At 38.9% G+C, this 23,018-nt stretch overlaps 1 pseudogene; it reads right to left on the bottom strand.

Annotated features, from left to right (window-relative positions):
• LOC102974718 (60S ribosomal protein L35a-like) overlaps positions 1-14,475 on the bottom strand; it is a 23,065-nt pseudogene extending 8,590 nt beyond the window's left edge.
• Positions 14,476-23,018: the final 8,543 nt, after the last annotated feature.

The raw sequence follows: 23,018 nt of genomic DNA, 5'->3' as shown, positions 1-23,018 counted from the left end.
CGGCCTCTCCCGTTGCGGAGCACAGGCTCCGGACGCGCAGGCTCAGCGGCCATGGCTCACGGGCCCAGCCGCTCCGCGGCATGTGGGATCCTCGCAGACCGGGGCGCGAACCCGGTTCCCCTGCATCGGCAGGCGGACGCGCAACCACTGCGCCACCAGGGAAGCCCCTGACAGGCTTCTTGATATCACCTGTGGCCTGGGTGTTTGATCATCTTCACCCACTTTCATACTTTCTATGCTGAGTTTACACCCTGTTGGGACATCTTGATATTTCATATTCAATTCCAATGCTCTTTTATAGTCTGGATGAAATTCCAAGGTATAATAACTGTGTTTTTCCCCTTGAGTATTTTAGGAAAGCTTAATGACTCAATAAATAAATTACCTCTTCAATAACTCAAAGTGGAGAGGCTTCAAGGAATTTCACATAACTGACCACTGGGTACACAAATATATTAAGGTCAGTGGCTCATTAGTTTTTCTCTCCCTATCGTGGATATTGTTATATCATTTTACTTTCTTTGATCGTGACCTTTCTGACATTCTACTTGGCTGGCAAGTAACAAGATAACTGCTCATAAAGGGAAGAGATGATGAAAGAGATTTCTGTAATAGATTTTACTATAATGGGATCAGAATGGCAGGGAAAGAAAAGGAGTAGTTAGAGGCAAAACAGCCCATGGTTCTCACTACCATGCATCTTGTGGTTTTCTGAGAAATTAAAGATGACCTGAGAAGCGAGGTTCAAACAACACATTTTGAAATCATTAACAGTCCTAGGGACCTTCTCCTGTAGACCATGGACTGTGTGAGAATGGAGGATGGTTCTGGGTATTATGTTGAAGCCCAATCTGTGTTTCAAAATAAAGGCCAACTTAAGCCTTTTAGCAATACTAACAATGCCCTGTGGTAAAAGTTACCATTCTACTCCTTGTGGTATCCAGTACCTCTTTTAACCCTAATTGTACCTTTTTAATTGGAGCTTTCCCCAAACTATTTTTTATGGTTCATTCTGTGCTGAGGGGATACAGATGCCTTATGGGTCAAAACCAAACCAAACCAAACATAACTGCTCCACAGCAAATTGAGAAACACCTGAAGTTTTCTCCATTCTTGGCCCTCTCTTTCCTTGATTGCTTCCAGCTCTCCTTCTCTGCCCTTCTACTGAGGTTCTCCCTTCTGCTTTTTGATTCTGATCCATTGTGTAAAACATTTCAGCTCAGTGCTAAGGAAGTAGCTAGGAAAGAAGCTTGCAATATGAGGGGCAGAGGGGCTTCTGGAGATAAGGGAGAGCAACAAGGGCTTGATGCTTTTAATTTGGAAAGTCTTTGTAGAAGAACTTAAATATGAACAGTTTTGAAAAAAGGAGAGTCATCATGATTTAAGCAGAGAAAATGTAAGGGATTACTAGGAAGATGAGTCAGCTGGAGAAGATAGTCCACCTTTGTTAGTTAGAATTAGTTTCAGTTGTTAATAGGAAATATTAGACTTAAAAATAGTAAACAAAAAAAAGTTTATAAAACATCAGTATATTAGTATGTTAACATGACACTTTAAACACTAGTCTGGTGCTTTGTGGTCATCAGGGATCCAGGCTCCTATCATTCTTCTCTTACCATCTGAGGTCATGGCTTTCATTCTCAAAAGTATTACCTCTTGGTCCAAAATGGCTTCTGAAGCTCTAGTCATCAAATGTGTTTTGTAGTTGGGAAGAAGGAAAAGAGGCAAAAGGGGAAACTTTTCTTCCAGTGAAGTTGGTTTCCTTTAAGCAGTTTTCCCAGAATTCCCATACAGGACTTCTGTTTATCTCATTGGCCAGAGCTTGGTCACATGGACATACCTTGCTGTAACATTGTCTGGGAAACGTAGTCTTTTAACAAGTTGCATTTCCATCCCACATAAGATCTGGTCTTGTAAGTAAGGAAGGAGGAGGGAATGGCTCTTGGATAGCAGCTTGTACTCTGCTGAAAAAATCCTTGAAAGCTACTGTTACTTTTTAGGAGATACACTAAGTTATTAGAAGCTTTACAGACCTGCAAGGAATTTGGTTCTTCTTATTTTCATTGTATGAATTGGTAAGAGTCTTAGTAAGAATATTGGGCTTGAGTGTAATGGCTTGGGTATAAGAGGATGGAAATTGTAATTTCTGAGAAGGGGTTTATAACATTTGGTTATGGGTAAAGTAGAGAAGGATGTAAAAATATTTTAAAGTTTGGGGGTTAAATATGACAAAAATGGTCAAACAGAAGTTAGAAAGGGATGAGTAGCCCACAGTAAAATATATGAATTGAACACTGAAAAAATTGAGTATATTTCAGTTGTATGCTTGTGGTACTGGACAAGGGTGGGGAGAAAGCCTAAAATAAACAGTGGGTAGTATTTAGAAGTAAAACCAGTGCATTTTAGTGTTGAGGTTGGCCATCTGGTTGAGAGGCAAGTCATATAAAGTAAATGAGTGAAGGAGAACACTTGTAACACAATAGGGAATATTGGAAATTGTAGGGAATATTCTAAAGGGGCAGCTGCTGCTTGGCTGCAGCCAATCATTGCCATCAAAGAAATCAGGCTTAGGTCTTCTACTTTTTCAGGAGAAGATAGAAATCCAGACTTTTATATAACCTTCCAGATTTAAAAATAATTGTGCAGGTCAAGCAAATATGTCTGAAGACTGGATTTGCCCAATGGATCAGTTTTGCAACTTCTGATCTAGTTCAACATCTTTATTTTACTGAGACTAGGAGAGATCTAGTGACTTGCCCAGGGTCACATAGCTCATCAGTAGATCCCTGCCTCTTGACTCCCCATTGTCTTCCTACTTTTAGAGCTAAGAAAGTCACATGGAACTGTTTGGTGGAAAGGAATAATCAGGGGAATTAGGCGTTTCACATAGGTTTGCAGTTAACTCCAAAAGTGCCTAGCACAGTGCGTAGCATTCAGGGGCATCTATCAATGTTAGCTCGATCTCTATGTGAATTGTTCAAAATATGTAGGTTAATGAATGAAATAGAGGAAAAGGAAAAAGCAAAAGAGTAATTATCACACCTTGGGGAGTCCCCATAATTAACCATGGAAACAAGATAATGAATTAGCAAAGATGGCATCCAAGGAGCGGTCAGAAGCAGCCAAGATTTCTTTGTGAACCTCGTGCCTTTACCTTTGCCCTAATTACAGCTTTAGGCTGTAAATGTTTTAATTTGGGGGTAATTTCCAGCCCTTTAATAAATTTCTTTCCAATTATACTGCCAACTTAAACTTATAGCCTCATAAGAAAGTGTGGTCTTCAGAGAATATTTCTTCTCCCCTTAGTCGAAATTAGATAGATTGATTAATTTTGGCTTAAATTTCTAAAAGTGTGCAGTTGTATCTTGCGATTATCCCACCATTACTGGTTAAGTGTCTCCAGAATAAGTAATTACTGTCACTAAAAGACAAATTTTTCAGAAGAAATGTCCTTTGAAAATCCCCTTTTTGGTATAAGTATGTCCTTACGTGTCACCAAAATTTGCTGTATTATCTCAATAACATAGATCACAGGGAAATAATTTTTGAAGTGACCAATTCTATTCTAGGTTTTAATGTGCATAGTGAAATATATTTGTAAGACACTGTTTAAAGTTCTTAGGAGAGAAGTCCCTGGAAACTAGAATTTTTAATTTAATGCTCATGTTAGAATCTTGACTAGAGAACACAATGGAAAGACCTTGGGGATCTGGTAGATTCCATAGGCAATTTATCTCAGAACTAACTGCTTTTGCAGTGGATTTTGCTCACAGTAGTAACAGCCCATATTTATAATTTGTTCTTCTGGCAATTATCTCACAAAACTGAATTACCTACAAGGTCAGTGGTGCTGGACTAAGGTTACATACTGGTAAATTTTTTTATTTGATTGGATTTATCACTATAATACCCCAGCTAAACAGTGCTGGAATGCAGTCACTATAAAGAGAAGAAAAAATGTCTATTAATCATTTGATGTTTAGCCATGCCCTTATACTTTTTTTCTTTCCTTTTTAGTTCCAAGTCACATATAAAATACCTACAGATCTCAACAAGAAAATGGGATTCTTCTCTGCTATCACCTGAAGCTGCTGTGACCATAAAACTAAAAAATTACATTTTGTCTCCTTGCCCATAAAGAATGCCCACCAGAGCGGGTCCAATATCTTACCTTTCTACCCAGATAGTGCTTGTTGCTAAATACACAGAGCCTGATTTTACAGTCTTCACTCAACTCTGACTTCCACCATTTTCAGTGGGGGGGGAAATTCTTATGAAAGGTTTATAAATGATGTGATGGGCTATAATTTTGTAACTTGGTTTCATTGTCATCTGGGATCTGTTGAGATTCTTTTGAGTAGAGTCAACCCCGTTCAGAGTTGTGTGCTACAAGTCTGCAGGATGGAGGAGAGAAAGCATGACCTCATCACTTGGATGGGAGTTTCTGACATTGCAGGGGCAAAGATGATGAAAATCAAAGATACCCTTGATCATAGAGTTTTGAAAGCAACTCTAAAGCTCCCAGGGTGGACAGAAAAGAGGACTTTCCCATCTCCACTGCATCCTGAGAAATGAGATGCAGCAAAAAAGATTTCACGTTCTTAAATTTGGGGCTGTCACATAGCCCTCTGAGAATCAGATAAAAATTATGAACATTTTCACCAGAAAAAATATCCATAAAGATACATACATAGAATTTTGAAAACGTGTGGTTTTAATTATTAAAAATCTGAAAGTATTTATTCCCTAAATACTTCTCTGGATTTTTTCGGGGTCCTGGGGCCCAGGTTATGAATTCCTGGAACTCTGAGGATGATTGTGGAAACTTACCTTGGACATCTGTGTAATTTGTGTTCTCCAGCTACACTTACCTAACCTTATATTCGGGGTGATATTAACAGTAATAACCTGTGCAGTGTGTCTTTTGTGTCTGTCTGCCAATTCAGGAGATCTGTCTGCTGCGAAGTTCTTTTCTCTCCCCCCAAGTAATCATATCTGGAAGTCCTTGAGATGTTTCGGTTGTGTTCATGATCAAGGCCAGACAGTGGTCATATGATGTCCTCTGGTCCTGATGCCTTTGCTGGACACTGATGCCCTCTCTGTTGGATAGCTCTTGTTCTCCTGACTGCGGCCACCTCTATCAGGCACTTATGACCGCCTGATAGATGATGGCACATCCCTGCCACTTCTGCTGGGGTCCATGTTGTCCTGCTTCTGCTGAAGCATTGGAGACTTTGAGGGGCCACTCATGCTCTGTCTTTTCCAGATTTCCAATGATTCCAGGTCCTGTGTCAAGGAGAATGCTTTTCTCTCTTTTGTGTAACTGTTATTCCAATTAGGTGGTTTCTAATGAGTTCTGATATAAGTCTTTTGCAAGACAGAACTTAAACTTTTATTTCTACTTCCTTCCTCCTTGGTGTGAAGGGCAAACCCAAGTGACCCCCGATGTACTCAGAATCCTCAGTCTTCTGCCATGATTGAAGTTTGTCTCTTGTCCAGTGGTGTTTGCCTGACTCACTCTCCCTTTGGGAGCTCCTCATGCAAGTACCATTCCAGGGACCTATTCCCTACTTTATTGGGGGTACTCAGAATTTGTCCTCAACAAGGAAAGGACCAGCATAGATTTAAACTAGAAAATTCCAGAACATCAATATTTAAGAATAATATAGACAATAGTGTGACGTTTGGGGCTTAGGCCTATTTTTAGGAGATATTTTGGAGAGCTCTTCCAGATCTCTGTGTGCCCCTCCAGAGGCAAACTCTTTGTAATTCTACTCTGCCCTACGTCCAAGCCAGTGCAGTATTGTGAAAAATTGCATTAACAAAATTCCAGGCTCTTACTGGAAATATGTACCTTCTTTATTGTAAATAACTCCATACAATACCTGTAATAAGTTAGAATCAGGATGATCTTTCTGTCATGATTCTGTTTTTTAGACAATTCATGTACCTCAAACTCTACAGGAATCAATAAAATATGAATCTGAAATAATGCTGAATTTTAAAGCTTAGCATGCGGTGTATGGAAAAAATGCTTCACCATTTTTCTCACTGTCGTTTGAAGGTAGAGGTGTAGATTCATCAAACATTGGAAACACATTTTGAAAATGCCAATATCTCCATCAGTTACAGATTTGTCATAATTAATGCTGACGCCTCCTGCTGTCCCACTGTATTCTTCACTCCTAATCATTTGTCCTCTCCTTGACATGCTGCATTGTGTTCACCCAACTCGGGGTTGTGCTCTCTCCAGTGTTCTGCGTGGCCTCACCTTCAATTTCCTACCAAGCCCATTGGCCATCCTCAAATCAAACAGGGAATTTCCAAACCAGTCTTCATACATTTGTCTTATGAACTTTCTCTCCCTCCATATCAACTGCATTTTCTCTCATAAACTCTATTATTTAAGACAAGTTTTAAAATATTGAAATATTTTGAGGGACTCCTAGCATAGAAATATATGGGGTTAACTGGGATGTGAAAATAAAATGGAACTTGGTCTTTTCTGAACTTGATATAATTTCTTTGTGAGGCTTATCTCTTAGGTTTCTATATAGTGTGGGGTGGGGGGGTTGGTAGGAAAGGAGAATTCTGAAGTTGCAAAATAATCCTCTGACTCCTTAATAAGCTCTTTTGTCTGGCATTCTCTTTCAGGTAAATGCTTGGTTTTTAGCTTTTCTCTCTAGCTCCTTTCTGATATGGCATCTTGCCTCATGTAGGAGGAGGGCCCTATGTTATCTTGTGGTGTCGGGGCAGAGGGCCTCATTTTCTGCCAGGCATCCTCTAGATCTTCTCTGTTCTCATTGGCCTGGTGTGCATTGAGGTGAATCTGACCCCTGGACTCTTAGAAATGTGTGCTGTCACTGCTGAAGTCTGTGACTCTGGCTTCTTTCTTTCTTTCTTTCTTTCTCTCTCTCTCTTTCTTTCTTTCTTTCTTTCTTTCTTTTTTCTTTTTTAAATTTCTAGTCTTTTCTCATGCTTTTATTTTTTAAAATTTATTTATTTTTGGTTGCATTAGGTCTTCATTGCTGCACACGGGCTTTCTCTAGTTGCGGTGAGCGAGGGCTACTCTTTGTTGCAGTGCATGTGCTTCTCATTGCGGTGGCTTCTCTTGTTGTGGAGCATGGCCTCTAGGCATGCGGGCTCAGTAGTTGTGGCTCGCGGGCTCTAGAGCTCAGGCTCAGTAGTTGCGGCACATGGGCTTAGTTGTTCTGCGACATGCGAAATCTTCCCGGACCAGGGACCGAACCTGTGTCTCCTGCATTGGCAGGCGGATTCTTAACCACTGTGCCACCAGGGAAGTCCCCCAAACCACATATCATTCTGAAGAAAAATGGGGATCATATGAATGGTAATAAGTACTATTGTTCTGCTCCTCATCTTTATCTTTTACCTGGGAACTCTAGTCCCACACAAAGTTTTCTGTGTTTATTTCTATGATTCTTTCTCACATGTTTCTCTACATAACGTGAATGTATAACCAATCCTCCTCCATGGCCTCTGCTATCTGGGAAGCCCTGCTTATCCGTTCCATGGTTGTCCAACACTGACGATGGAGGTGACGCTGTTTAGCCAAGGGTGCCGTATCCGTTTACCTGCAAACTGAGTGCCCTCTGCTGCTCTGCAAAGGCTTGTTGCAGGGTCCTTGGGGAACTTGACTGCTGTGGTCATGCTGCTGCTGCCAGTCGGCGGGGGCGTGCCTCCTGGCTGCTTCCTGTCCTGGCCTGGCTGCACTCAGATGTGCAGAACCCTTCTCAGGGCCATGAGGAAGTGGCGAGCAGGTCTCTCTCCTCCTGGTACACTAGTCAGACTTCTTAAGTCTCAGGGAGTTTTGAGGATAAAAAGCTTATTCAGTATTCACTTGCCACTCAGTTCCATGCACAGCAAATCTAACCTTCTTGCTCCTCTTTTGGTCACTGGGGTGTTGCTATTGGGTCAAGCCTGTAAGCCTTATTTCCTCTTTTGGGATATTTTTGTGTGTTTGGTCTTTGGGAGGTTCCTTAATTTCTCACGCAAATGCAAAATGTGTAGGCTCTTCCAACCTGTTTTCCAGACACTATATCACAGTGGTTGTAAAATTTATGCTTAATATGGAGCTCCTACCTCCACATATAATTTAAATAAAGATGTACAGATTTACACTTTTCTGTTTACAACTGTAAATATACAAAGCAATCCCTTATAAATATTTTCGTCTCCTATTTTCTGGTTTGCCACATGGTTTCAACAAATTAAAGAAACATTTAAAATATCTGAATCCTCTCTCCACTCCCCCCCTTTCATGATAATGGGAATAATTGATTAAATAATCTCTTTGTGTGAGACTTTCTTTCCTGTAAAGCCTTGTCTTTCAGGTTTGTCTCCTCCTCCTGCTCTTTCTAAACGTGGTATCTTATATTACATCTCCCTTGTTACATTGGTTTGTATGACTTTCCAAAAAAATCTGCTGCTTTCAAATTGGGGAAAAGTAAATTAAATGTAGTGAGATGGAATGAAATGACCCTCCCCCCCATTAAGATCATAAATAATCTATTGGGAGATTGCACATCCATCCTGGTTGACTCAGGCAGAGCCATTCTCAGCTAATGTGTGGGTTGCTGGTGATAAAAGCAGGAACAAGTAGGAGTCAAATGTTCCTTTAGCAAATGATGTCAGTTATTTCCCAAGGTTCCCAAGAAGTAGCTTTAAAATCGTCTTACTATGGGGAGCATGTTTCCTTCAGGTGAGAATAGTGGACTGAGCCTCCCTAGGATAATTAATTGATTAATTAACTAGTAATTAATCAATTCCTAGTGTGATGAGATGTGCTTGCCCTTAGTCTGGGAGGAATTTAGCACCAGGCTTCTGTGGAAATAAATGAAGACCAACCAAATGGAAACAAGCAAAGGCTATTTATTCAGAGCGTACAAGGGAGTCAACTACCATCTCTTTCGTTTTGGCAGAAACTCAAAGGTAGGCAGAAGAGTGGGAAAACTTTATAGTGGAAAAAAGGAAGGCTTCAAATATGCCCTGAATGGAGGCCGTTGGCCTGGGGAAGCTTACATGGGCTGACTGGAAGTGGGCAGCCTATGTGATTGGTTCAGGGTACATACTTGGCTTTTTCTGGTTGGTCCTGAGTCGGAAGGGGGACAAAAATGAAGGAATCCATCAGTTATTAATCAAGTTCTGGCTGTTTGGGCTAATTGTTACAGGGGTTCTTGTTTGACTTCCTGGACTGGTGGCTGGAGATAGTGGTCTGGCTTCCTGCAAGCCTGACGTAGCAGGCTGCCTTACTGGTATGTTTACTGTAGATCATGGGTTGGTGGTTGCTGCAGAAGGTGGGCCAGATGTTGCTGCCTGGCCTGGCCACAGTCTGTTTGTATATTCAGTCTCTCATTTCACTTGTGGAGAGTCAACCAGAATCAGGCTCCTTACTGTTTCCCTTCACACAGTTACAGCACCAGAGCTCATCCATCCTTTTGAAGCAGAATAAAACCTCCATGAACTTCCAGCTGAAACAGAAGGCACAAGAATTTTCAAAAACCAATTCAGAATAGGAAGCTAGCGGTGCTCAAACAGTGGAGGGTGGGGTTCTTTGGAGGAGGGAGGTGGAACGCTGGCCAGGAGATCATTGCTTACAGATAGGCTGAGGGAAGGTGACGTGGGAGACTTGGGACGATGAGAGAATGAGTAAGGAAAGCGTCTATATGCAGCAACCTCCCAAGGCCTAAATTTTCACCTCTTGGATCTTCCTTGAGTTGCTCTGAGAAAATGGGCTAGAAATAGAGCCCTAATTCCCAATCTTCTTTCTCTGATTTGCTTTAGATGCTTGTCTGATGCCTCAGTGAAAGAAGCACTTATACCGGCACGTCAGTGTGGCTTCAGTGGGGTAGGAAGGGCACTGTAGTGCTGGAGATGGACACGGTCCATATCAGCTGGTTGGGCCCTGGTGTGTTGAGAGCTCCCCTCAGCCTGCCAACCAATGAAGACCATTAGCTGGAAAGGCCTACAGGCAAACGGGCATCTCCTCTGAGTAGGAGGCAGCAAAGCCACTTTCCCTGATCCCTTTTCTTTCTTTAAAAATTTTATTGAAGTATAGTTGATTTACAATGTTGTGTTAATTTCTTCTGTACAGCAAAGTGACTCAGTTATACATAATATATATTCTTTTTCATATTCTTTTCCTTTATGGTTTGTCACAGAATACTGAATATAGTTTGCTATGTTATTCAGTATGATTTAGGTTGTTTAACCATCTTATATATAATAGGTTGCCTCTGCTAATCCCAAACTCCCAATCCTTCCCTCCCCTACCCCACCTCCTCCTTGGCAACCACAAGTCTGTTCTCTGTATCTGTGAGTCCGTTTTTGTTTTGTAGATAGGTTCATTTGTGTCATATTTTAGATTCCACATATAAGTGATATCATATGGTATTTGTCTTTCTCTGAGTTACATAGCTAAGTTAATTCATGTTGCTGCAAATGGCATTATTTCATTCTTTTTTATGGTTAATTAATATTCCATTGTATATATATACACCACATCTTCTTTATCTGTTCATCTGTGGATAGACATTTAGGTTGTTTCCATGTCTTGGCTATTGTAAACAGTGCTGCTATGAACGTAGGGGTGCATGTATCTTTTCAAATGATAGTTTTGTCCGGGTATATGCCCAGGAGTGGGATTGCTGGATCAAATGGCAACTCTACTTTTAGTTTTTAAGGCACCTCCGTATTGTTTTCCATAGTGGCTGCACCAATTTGCATTCCCACCAACAGTGCAAGAGGGTTCCCTTTTCTCCACACCCTTTCCAGCATTTGTTATTTGTAGACATTTTAAAGATGGCCATTCTGACCAGTGTGAGGTGGTATCTCATTGTAGTTTTGATTTGCACTTCTCTAATAATTAGCGACGTTGAACATATTTTCATGTGCCTGTTGGCCATCTGTATGTCTTCTTTGGAGAAATGTCTATTTAGGTCTTCTGCCCATTTTTCGAGTGGGTTGTTTTTTGTTGTTGTTGTTGAGTTGTATGAGCTGTTTGTCTATTTTGGAAATTAAGCCCTTGTCATTAGCATCATTTGCAAATATTTTCTTTTCGTTTTGTTAAAAGCTTGTAAGTTTAATTAGGTCCCATTTGCTCATTTTTGTTTTTATTTCTATTGCCTTGCACTTTCCCTGATCTTATTCTCAGGCTCCTTGGCAAAGAAAGGGGAAGCCCAGAACCGCCTGGACAATATCAAACACCATCTCCTGCCCCAAACAAACAAACAAACAAACAAAATAGAACAAAGTTGAAGCTAGCCTAAAGGTCATACTTCCCTAAATTATAACTCAGCCCTTATTCGAGAACAGAATACCCAAATACATAAATAATGTCTCTAATCTGGCTTTGATACAGGAGTTGAAACAAAACATTGAACCAGATTTATTTACTTTTGATGGGTAGGTTTTCTTTGCTGGATATTGGTTTTACTGATCAAAAAAAAAAAAAAACTTCCCTTAAGGAAAGTGGTCATAATATCCAAGGCACCAAACTTCTTGTACATAGATTTTGTAGAGTGATCTTTTTCATGATGAAAACATTCCGATTTGATTTACTTAATCAAAAGAAGATTTCTGAGGATTAGTCAAACTTCAGTCATTTAGGGTGTGATGCACTGAACTATAAAAAAGAAACCAGTTCTTCAGATATTTGAAAGCTTGTGTTTATACTTTCAATTCTTCTGAAATATAGTTATTAACTTGTATAGTCCTTCCATGATGTGAGTATAGCTTTTATTAAAAGTCATACTGTTTTCTGACTCAAGGGGTTTTGATTCTAGATTAAATCAAGTTTAATTTAGATGCTGCTGCTGAAAGTGAGGACCATCCTGTTTGAATAGTACCGTCACAAAGGGAACTGTTTCATCCATCTATCTGTATGGAATGCATATTTGGGAGTGACAAGCTTACCAGAATGCCACACAAATATCTGGGGACCCAGATATAAGGATATGTGGTCAGAGCAGAACTTAGAGCTCTGAAAAAATTTTGAAAGGGGAGGAGAGGACAAAACCTCAGACCAGGTGACCTGGCTTGGGTGTCTGGTCCAATAGAAGAAGGCAAGTATGCTCTTACTTAACTGCCTTCTGCGTATGAAGTCAAAACATTGTGGGCTGTGCTGCTGAGAGGTAGCGCTGAGCCACAAAAGGATTAGCCTAGAGCTCTTTAAATTCTATCTGCTTTTACGATAGTAACAGATTCAGAGACTGGGACAAGATCAAACACACAGGGGAGCACAGTGGTCCCAGATTCAAGGACTAAGGGGGTGTCGGGGCATGAGGGCAAGTAGGCCCCAGAGAAGATGGGAGAACCTGGGGAGAGCACGATGGATTGATTGGGAGGTTTGGCTCAGAGGAACTAACTGCCCAAAATAATGGTAAATGCTAGTCAGAGTTTCTTTAAGGAGAGTTCAGGGATAATGTTTTGAGCAAAACGTTCTAGTGTCTTTAGAAAGCGTTGTTATATGAGTCTCACATATAGGATGCATGTGTCCACTCTTATTGTTTCCTTATTGTGCTTTGGCACAACTTTGGCACAAGACTTTTTTCCACTTTCTAGACCTGTGCTATATGCTGCTGATTGGTCAGATGGATGTGAGCTTGTGCCCTACTAAGCTACCAAACAATGTAGGCGCTTACCTTTATGTGGCCAGTCAGTTAGCATATGAGACTGGCTCTGAATTCATGTGATCACTGGGTAGGAACAACAAAGGACACACTGTTCTCTGCTCTGTCCAGTTCCACCAGGCTACCTCTCTGCTGATTTCAAAGTTATAATATCGTCACCCCAACACATCATCTCCTTCCCTTTCCACCCTCACTTTCAAACTCTGATGACACAGGTCTAAGAGGTTAGTTAATCTTTATCTTCAATTATTGTCCCATCTATCCCTATCTCTTATTAAGTCTGTTTAATTTGTCCTTTGCCATGTTTCAGCTGACTCTGCTCTGGTAATTGTCCTGTTGTGCTTAGATTTTTCCAGTTGTCTCCTAGCATGTCCTGCGGCTGGCAGTATCTCTCTTCCTACAACCAATTTTATTAGGATGATTTCCTGTTTAAGATCCACAGTTCTTATGGGTTCAGGCACTTTTGCCTTGTGTGCCGGATCTCTCACCAATGAACCCCATCTCCCGCTTGTTTTGTTTCCCCGCTCCCTCCATCCTGACACCTGCATCTGGGTAAAGCCTTTTCCTGACTCCATGCCCCAGAGCCTGAGGTGGTCTCCCCTCTGCTCTGCCATTCTAATCCTACTTGTCAGGCAAAGCCCAACCCAACACTCATATTCACCGAGAAGTTTTTCCAGTCAAACTCTAGTCCACAGTGATTTCCTTCTTACACCAGTTTTTTATTTCATCATAAATAACCAGCATTGCCACAGAGCTTCTCCAAAAACACTTTCATATATAGCCTATGCTACTATCTAGTATAATTTCTTAAGTTAGTATCCATTAAGCCAATTTTCTTAGCTGCTGGTGGTGAAGATTTTTTTAAAATATATATTTTTATTTTACTTGGAGGGATTTCTCTTTCTATATTTTAGGTCGAATCTAGAGGTTAGTGCAGCAAGTGCAGATTAGATTTTATATTTAATGTTTCAAAGAATATGTATTTTTCAGCTGGAGACAGATTCAGACAGAAATGAGAATAGAACAGTTTTATGTAAGGACAGGAATAAATTGAGCTAGATGATTATACTTGTATCAAATGACTGAACCTCAGAAAAATATATAAACTGTATTAATTCAACAGCAACACTGTATATCATGTATCTTCTATGTCATAGATTAGAAAATGATTCATTAATTATTTTGCTGTGTTTTTGGAACATCTGACAAGTAATAATTTCTATTTATAAGAGATAATTCTGAAATTTTTTATTTATTCAGTCATACATTTGTAATTAACGTTTATTGGTTCAGTTGAGAAAATATTGAAGAAGTTTTCATTCAAGAAAGAGTTTCTTTTGATAATATATTAACACAGGAACATAGGGAACCATTATACCATCTTTTAAAAACAGCCTTGTGAAAATCAAAAAGTTGTTTGAATGAGGAGGTCTATATTTTAATGTTTCTTAAAAAATTATGTTAGGCTCTTTCATGTTGTGAGGAATAAAATGTTATTAGCTCTCTTGCTTAGTGGGTGTTTCTGTGAGGGATAGATCTGGAAGTAAATGAGGCAAGGAACTGTTTCCACAACTACAGATAGGCCATGAGGAGCTCCTCTGTACTGTGCAGGTCACCACAGCTGCGGTCCTCCTCTCCAATGTTATGGTGCCTTTGCAAATTTGTCTTTGCCAGCTACTACCCTGACCATCTCTCAGCTCTCCTCTTTACCTACAACTTCTGTTGCCCTGTCATCTCTGTTGCCTCTGGGCATCTGTCTACTGCAGTATCTCTGTATCCCTCTACTGTTATCCATCCTGATGTTCTGTTGAGTTCTTGAAGTCATGTCGGAATTTCCTAAAAACATCCAGCAGACTCTGTATTTTATCACCCACTTCTTGAGCCAAGGCTATCTACAGCCTGTTAGAGTTTAGACACCAATCCTCGGTCCAATTAGGTATAGTCAGAGTGGGAGGAGTCATGCTGTTCAAACCTCTCAAGAGGCAGGTTGTGACCAGGCCTCACTTGATTGGTAATTTTATCCTAGGCTAGCGTTGACTTTGCAGCAACAGGACGTTTGTTTCAGCAGGGTCCCAGAAGAGCTAGATGTGGGGATGCTGCAACTTCATGCTGAGAAACTCGTAAGACAGTCTAAAAGCCAGAATATCAATGTCTTTATTTAAAATGAGAAGTTTAGCTATCATGCCAATCAGATATTTGTGACTGCCTGGCCAATTTGTTTTTTCTCCCTGTAGGCAGAGCTGAACCATGGGCAGTTTAGCCAGACAACTGGCCAGAGTACCAAGGTACAAAGTGGCCTAAACAGTTTTGGACTTGTGACTCCTCACAAAACGGGCCAGATGGAAATTGGTTCCATTTCTGATTCAGTAGGTTAGTACTTAGTAGAGACTTATTGAATGTGAAAGTTCTTGATTACACCTTTTGGTGGAAATAAAGTCAGTCATTGTCAGCAACAATTTCTTTGAGTTCTTTTCCAAAATAATCCACCACATTGCATTTTGGACTGAGAGATAGAGCCCCAAACTCTGAGATCTCCTGGTTCCAAAAAGTACAAGACAGAAAGCATTGGACTCTGACTTTTCTTCGTCTTTGTCACCTATCCTGGGGCAGAAGCATCCTTTGTCCTTCTTCCGCTCTAGGCACTGTGGCTTTACATATGTTAACACCTTAATCCAAATTGAATGAGGCCCTCTAAAAACCTGTTCTGGGATGGTAGATAGTGGTACACGCAAAATCAATCTCTCCCTGAAATGCTTCAGATGTTAATTTAGTAGAACCATTAATTTAACGTTAACAATCCAATTCCAGACATTCATTTAAGATTTTGATTCTCTCACAGTATCTTAAATCAATCATGTATTTTTTAGCCTAGGATCCTTTCTACCATTTTAAGAGGATTTTACATATTTCTGATCCCATCCATTACCTGTTGATTCCATGTGTTCGTTGGGTGCTGCAGGAAATCGTTCAAATATGTGGCCCTCTGTTGATTTCAAAGCCTAATTCTTGGACAGCCAAACTATTTCCTAGTTCTTCACAATCCCCCTTACCTGTCTTTCCTCCTAAAATCATCAGCAACTTGAGGCCTGAGTGGAGTCTTAATGCCAGTACCTGGCACTCTGACATGCAGCTGGTATTTAGTTGAGGTTCATTTAATGAGAAAATTCTCTGTTGCCTGTATATCCTGGTGATTTTTATAATAAATGCCTATAGATACAGACTGAGAATAGATTTCAGGAGTTAGTGAATTCAGCATAGGAATCAGCTTAAATCCTTCAATGTGTAGAATGGACACCACAGTAAGAAACACATCTTTCCTTTTCTGTTAAGGATATGATTTCAGTATTGATTCAGTTTCATAGTTGAGGGTAAATTGACAGAATATCAGCCCACATTACAAGAAAATGTCATAGTATGTTGCTTAAGTACTTGGAGTTGAACACTTTATCAAGAAGTATGAAATGATCACCAGGCCAGCCAATGCCATGCTCTATTTATTGTGACTGAAGCAAAAAAAGGATAAGACTCCTTTTGACGTGTTTACTCTTTGTGCGTGGCAATGATTTATCCCAATCTGTGACTGTTCTTAATTCTAGAGATATGATTATGACCTTTGCTTCTTGTAAGAGAGCTGTGTTTGGACATCTTTCAATGACTTCAAATGCATATATATGAAAATATGTATTATATATTTATATAATGTGTGTATATATGTATATATATACACACACACACACACATATACACACATATATATATACACATGTAGGTTTTTTTCTTCTGCATAGCCATCAAAGTGTAAGCAATTACTCTCTTTTTAAGAACCATTATCTACTATTAGCAGCAGTACAAAGTGTGCTCTTATATATTATCTGGTACATTAATTAAACTGAATGGGGTAGTGAGAACGTATTCACAGTGTTGGAACTAATGACCCAGTGCATTAGTAGTGATAGAGAAGGCACACTGGAAGACAAATGTCTTGTTTTAATTGCACTATTGTACCATTTGAATACAGAGAGTGGCATTTCTTTCAAATTGTCTGTAAGTAAAGTCTGTCATTATATGAATGGTAAAGTACCCTTTATGTCTCCAGACTAACTAATGTTTAGTAAATATTTGTCCTTTGTTGATTATGTCCATTCAGGGACTGTAAAATCATTGCTGCTAAAGTAATTCTAAATGGGTATTGATACCAATTATGGTTATTATACTGTTGAAAAATTAGGCAATATGGGAGCCTTAGAATTACAATAGAAAAGGAAGTGTATATGTACTTTTTAAAAACTAGCAGTACCAATTAACAACTAAAATCTGTATTCAAGAACTCATGACAAAATAGACATAAAAATAAATAACATATCATTTAGTAATGTGAGCTTCACAAGTAATGTTTGCTTTGTTAATAGCTATATCTCCAGCACCTAGAAGAATGCCTGGCACATAGTACATTATCAATAAGAATTTGTTGAATGAAAGAAAGTCATATAAAGTATCGTATGATCCTTCTTCTTATGGGTACTTAAGGTTTATTTATGTTTCAGTCCATTCAGTCTTCCAAGACAGAAATACCAAAGACTGGGTAGCTTTAACAACAGAAACTTATTTCTCACAGTTCTGGAGGCTGGAAGTCCAAGATCAAGGTGCCAGCAGATTTGGTGTCCAGTGAGAGATTGCTTCCTGGTTCATAGATGGTTGTCCTTTTGTTACAATCTCACATGGCAGGAGGGAGCTCCTCTTTTATAAGGGCACTAACCCCTTTCACGAGGGCTCAGCCCTAATAATCCCCCAAAGGCCCTACCTCCAAATACCATCACACTGGGGGAATAGGTTTCAATATATGAATATTGGGAGGACACAACTATTCATTCTATAGCAATTTCCAAACTACTTACCGCCTTAGTTCATTAGGATTGGACTTGAAATATATGAAAAATGCTGAATGCCTCTCCTCAAATATTAAGCAGTAACGAGTTCCGTGTTAAAAATTTGAGAAACGGGGAGGGGGAAGGGTAAGCTGAGACAAAGTGAGAGAGTGGCATGGACATATATACACTACCAAATGTAAAATAGATAGCTAGTGGGAAGCAGCTGCATAGCACAGGGAGATCATCTCGGTGCTTTGTGAACACCTAGACGGATGGGATAGGGAGGGTGGGAGGGAGATGCAAGAGGGAGGAGATATGGGGATATATGTATACATATAGCTGATTCACTCTGTTATAAAGCAGAAACTAACACACCATTGTAAAGCAATTATACTCCAATAAAGATGTTAAAAAAAGAAATTTGAGAAACTAGCTCTAAGAAGTTAGGAAATTTGGCTGCAGTCATATGGCTGTGCAACAACATAGCTGTCCTCTGGTCGCCTCATACTTCTAGCTCTGACCTCTGTGTGTAACATGCCTCACTCATGACTAATGGAGGAAACAATGTCAGGACTCCATTTGTGTAAGAAATAGAGTATAACATCTATCTATAGGTAACTGATAAGTTTAATAGAACTATGAGCTAAGTTTGTATTATTGACATTTTTTAGAGTGAAGAAACTGAGGTAATTTACTTGCAGTAAGCAGTACAGTGTTAGAACATCACGAAAAGACTTTAAATGCCAATGTCTAAGTAGCCTTCATAGATAGAATTATTTAATGATTATTGCAATCTGATATTAAAAACATGAATCCTGATGAGGAGGAATTCATTTGTCTGAATTTTTTGAGGCCCTAGATATTTTAAAATTCTGTTGAAGTAACGATGACTTCAAATCTCTATAGGTTTCAACAGTGTTGATGTGGCATGTATATTGGTTGTATCTCTGACATAGAGGCTAAAGAAATAGCCCCAGCCTAAAGGCACAGTCCCTGTCTGGGACCTACCATACTATTGGCAGAAGGGAAGGAGCAACAGAGCCAACAGAAATGCCTGGTGATACTTAAATCTTCTGCTCCAGTGTGGTGAACATCACTTCTACTGGCCAAAGCAAGTCCTGTGGTCGAGCTCAACTCCAGTGGAGCAATAACGTATATTCATTCCCATAATAGGGACTGAAAGTCAGATGGCAAATGGGTGGTGATGTAGGATTCCTCTTGTGGTAAAAAGGAGTGAATAATTAGGAACATGACCCATTGTACTACTCCATCTGTATTCGTTTCACAGAGCTGCTGTAACAAAGGAACACAATGGGGGGGGCACTTAACACAACAGAAATGTATTCTCTCACAGTTCTGGAGGCTAGAAGTCGGAATCAAGGTCTTAGCAGGGTCATGATCCCTCTGAGACTTGGTAGGATCCTTCCTTGCCTTTTCCTGGCTTCTGGTGGTAGTTGTTCAGCCTTGGCATTCCTTGGCTTGCACCTCTCAAACGTGGTTTTTTGTTTGTTTGTTTGTTTTCTGCTATGATTTATTAATGAACTATTTATTAGAAGATTCAATCTTGGAAAGATGAAAAGGAAAAGCATAAAATATAAGTATAAAATTTAATATTAATAAGTTGAGTTGGTTACAAAATCCTGGAAGTGTCCATTCACCTTTAAAAAAGTATACACACAACACACTTTTATTTAATACATAAATGTCTACATCTATTATAATGTCTTAGAAATTATAATAAGATCCCCTTGATGCTTTTTTTGCCCTCTATTCTGTTTTCTGATACTAGATACTAACATTGCCTATTCTGCTTCATTGCCTTTGTGTGTGTGTGTGTGTGTGTGTGTGTGTGTGTGTGTGTGTGAGTGTGAGTGTGTTTCTGTGTTTGAGTAACGTGATTGGCAACACCTTTCTCTTAACTTTGCTTTGATACTTTTTATGTTTCTGTTGCAAAAACCACACAACTAAAAATTACATATTTGGATAATGTTTTTTATTCCAATTAACTATTTCTACTGCTGTCATTAGAAATGCCACTGATCTTACTTGCCTCATTCTGGTTTTTATTCTTAATACATACTTTTCATATTTTCCTGATGATTATAATGCAAATGTTACCAAATTTTGATTCTTCTGGTGATTTGGAAGTTATACACGCGCTCTTCTTCAACTAATAAGTCTCTGTGACACATTACAATTATATACCTGTACAAATAATTATATATGAATTTATTTTTTCTTAATCATTGGTGAAAAGGAATTACCATACTTTAATCCCCTTTCTTCTTTTAAGGTAGAAAATTTAGGATGCCTTTCAGTTTTGTAATGGTCTATGACTTCTCACCTAGCTTATTAATACAAAATAATTTTTGAAATTATTATATTTAAAATTATGTTTGTAATAATTATTTAGACTAAGTCAACATTAACTGATTTTTGATACCTACTCTTAGGTCCCTAATCTTGAGTTCTTATTTTTGATTAAAATTTTGTCAACTGGTGCACCTTTTCCATTAGAAGGGTACAAAGATTTCTGAGCACTTACATACATGCAAATATGTTTTAGCTGTTTGCACATATAAATGTCAAACTGATGACTGACATAAAACATATTTACTCGAAACTATGTAGCTACTATTCCCTTGTCCTAGGACAGTTAGTGTTTAAAGGTGAAGTCTATGTCCAGACTAACTTTCCTTTTTTTTGTTCCTCCGTTTCCCCTCCGCCTTTAAAAAGTTTACATATTTTACATATTTTCTTAATTTTTCCTCGTTGTAGGTGTGTCATATGTGTATTCAGGTTTGGTATGCGTATGCAGAGCTTTATTCAGCCCAGCTAGATTTTTTTTGGCAATCTTCAAAGTTAGCTCTCTTTCATTTCAATAATATGACGTTACATGTCCTTTCTCTGACTTTTGCAATTGCAAGAGTACCTCTCATTCATTTCTATCACCAGTTCCTTTTCCTCTGTATTCATAGAGTGGTTCTCAATGTTCATCTCAAAATTTCATTTTCTGCTTTGTCAATTCTGCTTTTAATGAATATTTTAAATGTGTGACTGAACTTTGTTTCTTTACATCTCAATAGCTCATTAAGCTCCATTTTTATTAACATAGCCCTTTTATCCATTTTCCTCCATATCTTTGTTCTTCATTTTATTGTTATTTATTTATTATATATATGTGTTACCATATGATATTTGTTTTTCTCTTTCTGACTTACTTCACTCTGTATGACAGACTCTAAGTCCATCCACCTCACTAAAAATAACTCAGTTTCATTTCTTTTTATGGCCGAGTAATATTTCATTGTATATATGTGCCACATCTTCTTTATCCATTCATCTGTGGATGGACACTTAGGTTGCTTCCGTGCCCTCACTATTGTAAATAATGCTGTAATGACCATTGTGGTACATGTCTCTTTTGAATTATGGTTTTCTCCGGGTATGTGCCCAGTAGTGGGATTGCTGGGTTATATGGTAGTTCTATTTTTAGTTTTTTAAGGAACCTGCATACTGTTCTCCATAGTGGCTGTGTCAATTTACATTCCCAACAACAGTGCAAGAGAGTTCCCTTTTCTCCACACCCTCTCCAGCATTTATTGTTTGTAGATTTTTTGATGATGGCCATTCTGACTGGTGTGAGGTGATACCTCATTGTAGTTTTGATTTGCATTTCTCTAATGATTAGTGATGTTGAGCATCATTTCATGTGTTTGTTGGCAATCTGTATGTCTTCTTTGGAGAAATGTCTATTTAGGTCTTCTGCCCATTTTTGGATTGGGTTGTTCGTTTTGCTGAGATTCAACTGCATGAGCTGCTTGTATACTTTGGAGATTAATCCTATGTCAGTTGTTTCATTTGCAAATATTTTCTCCCATTCTGAGGGTTGTCTTTTCACCTTGTTTATGTTTTCCTTTGCTCTGCAAAGCTTTTAAGTTTCATTAGGTCCCATTTGTTTATTTTTGTTTTTATTTACATTTCTCTAGGATGTGTGTCAAAAAGGATCTCACAGTGATTTATGTCATAGAGTGTTCTGCCTATGTTTTCTTCTAAGAGTTATACATTTAGGCCTTTAATAGGCCATTCTGACTGGTGTGAGGTGATACCTCATTGTAGTTTTGATTTGCATTTCTCTAATGATTAGTGATGTTGAGCATCATTTCATGTGTTTGTTGGCAATCTGTATGTCTTCTTTGGAGAAATGTCTATTTAGGTCTTCTGCCCATTTTTGGATTGGGTTGTTCGTTTTGCTGAGATTCAACTGCATGAGCTGCTTGTATACTTTGGAGATTAATCCTATGTCAGTTGTTTCATTTGCAAATATTTTCTCCCATTCTGAGGGTTGTCTTTTCACCTTGTTTATGTTTTCCTTTGCTCTGCAAAGCTTTTAAGTTTCATTAGGTCCCATTTGTTTATTTTTGTTTTTATTTACATTTCTCTAGGATGTGTGTCAAAAAGGATCTCACAGTGATTTATGTCATAGAGTGTTCTGCCTATGTTTTCTTCTAAGAGTTTTACATTTAGGTCTTTAATATATTTTGAGTTTATTTTTGTGTATGGTATTAGGAAGTGTTCAAATTTCATTCTTTTACATGTAGCTGTCCAGTTTCCCCTGCACCACTTATTGAAGAGGCTGTCTTTTCTCCATTGTATATTCTTGCCTCCTTTAACAAAGATAAGTTGACCATACGTGCGTGGGTTTATCTCTGGGCTTTCTATCCTGTTCCATTAATCTATATTTCAGTTTTTGTGCTAGTACTACACTGTCTTGATTACTGTAGCTTTCTAGTATCGTCGGAAGTCCGAGAGCCTGAATCCTCCAGCTCCGTTTTTCTTTCTCAAGATTGCTTTGGCTATTCGGGGTCTTTGTGTTTCCATACAAATTGTAAAATTTTTTGTTCTAGTTCTGTGAAAAATGCCATTGGTAGTTTGATAGGGATTGCATTGAATCTGTAGATTGCTTTGGGTAGTAGAGTCATTTTCACAATGTTGATTCTTCCAGTCCAAGAACATGGAATATCTCTCCATCTCTTTGTATATCTCTCCATCTCTTTGTATCTTCTTTAATTTCTTTCATCAGTGTCTTATCGTTTTCTGCATACACATCTTTTGTCTCCTTAGGTAAGTTTATTCCTAGGCATTTCAACCTTTTTGTTGCTATGGTGAATGGGAGTGTTTCCTTAATTTCTCTTTCAGACTTTTCATCATTAGTGTATAGGAATGCAAGAGAGTTCTGTGCATTAATTTTGTATCCGGCAACTTTACCAACTTCCTTTATTGGCTCTAATAGTTTTCTGGTGGCAACTTTAGGATTCTCTATGTATAGTATCATGTCATCTGAAAACAGTGACAGTTTTACTACTTCTTTTCCAATTTGGATTCCTTTTATTTCTTTTTCTTCTCTGATTGAAGTGGCTAAAACTTCCAAAACTATGTTGAATAATAGTTGTGAGAGTGGACAACCTTGTCCTGTTCCTGTTCTCCGAGGAAAGGGTTT

This window comes from Physeter macrocephalus, chromosome 8 (assembly GCF_002837175.3).
Source record: "Physeter macrocephalus isolate SW-GA chromosome 8, ASM283717v5, whole genome shotgun sequence".
Taxonomy (NCBI): domain Eukaryota; kingdom Metazoa; phylum Chordata; class Mammalia; order Artiodactyla; family Physeteridae; genus Physeter; species Physeter macrocephalus.
This window is presented reverse-complemented; position numbering and strand designations above follow the sequence as displayed.